We start from the raw sequence: 4,340 nt of genomic DNA on the forward strand, positions 1-4,340 counted from the left end.
TTCATTTTATAAATATATTTAGTACACGAAACCATGTAAATTAATTTTGTTAAACATATTAACGGTGTTTTACATTCCCTTGCTCAATTTTTACTGTTGTACCTTAAGTGCTGTCCAAGATAAAAGTATCAATATACTCTTTCATGGCTAGTCAAGGTTCGTTTTAATAGCATTATCAATTCAAATTTATCTTACATCTCACCCAACTACTTATTGATCAGTATATCTTAAAGACTGCATAAAAATTTGAAATTATAATTAGTGGTCCCCGTTTTTTAGTTAGCTTTAATTGTGATATATGACTTGATTAAAAAAAATTAAGACAGTCAATATTGAGATTTAATAAAAAAATGTTTTATTATAAAAACAATATATCCTCTGAAAAATTATAGCCACTCATGAAGTCAATTAGAATATGATGAAATTCACTAAAATAAAAAATGAAACCATCTAAATCGTACCAGTATTAGCTAAGATTTGTATTCTGGATTCATGTATATTTCGTTAATGTTAACCTGGGAAGGTTTAAAGCTATTTAAATCCTCAATAATTTATTCGGCAGAAAGAAGTTGATGATGAAAACGAAACATAATTTATAACTCTATTAATTGAGTTTTATCATGAACGGCGTTTAAATTCCATACAAAACAAAAAAAATAAAAAATACATTTGGAAATTTGTTCACTTTTGTAACAATGATCAAAGGATATAGGCAATTTTTACTTAAAACTCAGGGTTTTTCTCTTTAGTACAGGATGCTTGTGAAATATCTATTGTGTCTATTGGTGGACACTCGAGAGGCTATTGCGGGTCCAACCATTTAATTCCGAAAATAAATTCGACGATATACTTTCGTTTCCAAATGACTTCGTTTGGTGGTATCAATATAATAATCGAGAATTACAAAATATTTTGAGTTGGGAAAATAAAGAAGTTAGATTGTATAAACGCTAAATAAATTTAACAAGATCATTGTAATGAATTTAAAACTGAATAAACAAGTAGTGTAACGTTGTGTAAGTGTGAAGTTGTTGAATTTTTAAGGTTATAACAAAAAACACTAATAAAAATTTTTTTTTAATATTTATTTATTGCCAATTACAACTGTACATTATAATACATTTAGTAAATCTGATCTAAGTTAAATTGGAGTGTTATAGGCATGTAGAGAAACTACCCATTGGTAGCACTCTAATGAAATTTTACATTAGCTGGTCTCGTGGCCATCTTCTTTTCAGGCGTCTAGGAGGATTGTCAGGAATGGAAGAGGATGCAAGATTAGAAAGAATAGTGATTTGATGGGATTTGTTAGAATTTATCTTAATCCTCCAATTACGACACCAATCTTCGAGAGCTACTATTAAACTTAAATTTAATGTATATATATATTTATATATATTTATAATATATTTAATGTTCGATATAATAAAAAATACAAATACATCATCACCATAAGACACATCAAGATTGAGTCTAATTAAATTTATAATTTCTAACAAAAAATGGTAACAATCTTCATTACATTGCGTTTGTTGAGGAATGATTGAATGAATATATTGCATATTATAAGAACTTGGACAAACTAGCCAAGCTAGCAAAGAGACAAAATGAGCCAGCTGATTTTAATGTGAAGTCCTGCATTTGTGAACATGATGTTCCAGGTCAGCCCCAGTGTTGGATGCTGATTTATTATTAATATTCAACTGAGGACGCTAAGGGATTAATCAGTTCTGAGTATAATCCTTGCCGCAACCGGATTACACCTTCGACATGGAGAGCTTCCTAGCAGCCTTGTTTATCATTGCGTAACATAAGTTGAGAATTATTAACTTAATACCAAAATAAATCCTTTTTTTTTTTTTAGTAGTAATGTATATTTTAATTTCATATGTCATGTCAAAGACAAAAAACTAAATAAATATAAAATAGTATTTTACAAACTGTTAACATAGTAAGTTACGTTATAAATGGCACTAAACGAAGGTGGCTGAAAATATCAGAAGAAGATGGACCGAAAGCTGTCCAAGGGAGAGCTCTTTGTCTGAAGCTTGGCATTGTCTGAAGGGAGCTTCATTTGTTACGGAGGTTGTGAGGTGGACTGAGATTCCTTTTCCTAAGGAAAGGCATTATCCATCCCTGCAACATAGTTCAAAATAGTTTAGATTTAGTATTTCGTAATAATACCTAAAAGCGTGCATCTTCGACGTATAGCAAAGAATGCGCTAGGTATAAGTCCCGAAATCACAGAATACTCCGAAAATATTATATTTGTATATAATATTTTGCATCTAAATTACAAAAGTAGTATGTCAAATTTAGAGGTTAGTGATAATTAAAACTTTAGGCAAAGTTGCGTAAGAATTTTTAGTAAGAAATGTTCTTGAAAAGATTCTGAATCAAAACTTCTCATTCAATATCGATAAAGCATTGAACTCAAACAGTAATCTCATATATTGATTAAACCTGAAACATGTTTATCATTTAGGCTAAACTTAAATAAATAAAATAAATAATAAAAATAAAATAAATAAATTAAGGTGCATCAGCCAACTTGGAATAGGAAACCCGGAGCACATCAAATTACATTATGGAATCAAAAACCCTAACTTTCAAGGCAAACGAACCCTGCCCATTGTGCAAAATCTATTTCAATAATGGTTTGTACTACATCCTCATGCAAGGCCCAACCTTCAAAGAAAATAAACAATTACTTTAAGCCACCTAATCCATGGTGTTTGGGTATGTTGAAACCTACAAAACATCAAAAATATAATGCACATTGACAATGAAGTTAAATTAAATAGATCTATATTTAAATTGTAACAGTATGTACTAAGTTTGACTCTGTAAGCGGCACATAAAAAGTGGCATGTAAGTAGTTTTTGAAGCTCAATTAATAATTTATGTTTTAGTTCATTTAAAAAAATTCTGATTATTATTTAGTTTAATATAATAGAGTAAAGTATATTACGTTAATAGTTTTATATCATTCAGTCGGTTATTATTTGCTAATTTTTTTTAATGGAGCATTAGACTCAGGTTTTATCACAAAACTATATCTTTAATGTAATGAAATTTGTACAAGACTTTATCTTTCACAAGTAAATATATTTTCTATTCTAGTAAGAAATAATAGATTTTCTTTTTTTAAACCGAGGCATATCCAAAATTTTTTAAAAAATTGAAGTTAATGCACTTATTAATTAAATATTTTTTAAAATAATTTGGATAAGAACAAAATGGGTTACCAAACTTTTGCTCTCAACGGCTGATATGATCCCTGGTAACAAGTATTATTTATTTCATCATATAGAATTGATTATTCATAATAATTAGTTCTTTTGATAACCCAATACTTCCACTGAAGTCCTATGCAGCCAAATTTATAATTAGTTAATAATAAAGAATTAGTACAGAAATCTTCTTGGTGCTGCGTGCTCTGAAACTAGGAACCCCCAGGAAATAGAAGAATTTTTACGCCGCACAATACGTAATTTTGTGCAATAATATAAAGAAGGAGAGAAAGAAGAAAAATCATTTAATTATAACAATTAATACCAATGAACCCCATCACTTTGGTCAATTAAAACAAAGAATTCTTTACAATATCATTCTTTATTTCGTTAGCGATATTAAAATGAGAGGTACAAGGACTGATTTAAAGAAGTGAATATACCTATTTTGTTTAGTGATTTATATAAAGAGTAATCAAAGAAGTTGTAAATACGATCCTTTACAATAATTCATCTATTAAAAATAAACACTAATAAGCTACGCCATTTTATTTCTAAATCCTAGTTGCTTAGATATTTGTGAAAATAAATAGGTGAATAGAATCCTTAAACCAAATTCTTAAAACAGAAAAAACTTTAAAAGCCGTCGGTAGCTTTTCTGTAAAACTTCTACTATTTAGATTAATTATTTTATATATTCTTGTGTGAGAGTGGTTTAGTTTATTCTTAATTTAAAACAAATTTGATCCTTTTTTTTCTCTCAACTTTATTCTTTACAACTTTTCCAACGTTTCGACTCTCAGGCCATTCTCAAGGATATCTTCATATTGATGTAATTTTCTTTTTTCAAATCTTATGAAATTTAATTTTTTTTCTTAGATTTAAACTTTTACAAACCACTTCTCTTCTTTCCTTCATTTACATTTGCAAACTTAAAACAGTCACTATTTAGTTGTTTTTATAAATAAGTCGTCTAACAATGATCCTTGGAAACCAATATTACCATCCGCAATGTAACAAATTGGCGACTGGTTTGCAGTATCTCAGCCTTGTATACAAATCGACAAATGAATATTTGATATTTTGGAATCATTATACAAAATTTAA

This window comes from Halyomorpha halys, unplaced genomic scaffold (genome assembly GCF_000696795.3).
Source record: "Halyomorpha halys isolate HHAL.00 unplaced genomic scaffold, Hhal_1.1 Scaffold1747.1, whole genome shotgun sequence".
Classification (NCBI taxonomy): domain Eukaryota; kingdom Metazoa; phylum Arthropoda; class Insecta; order Hemiptera; family Pentatomidae; genus Halyomorpha; species Halyomorpha halys.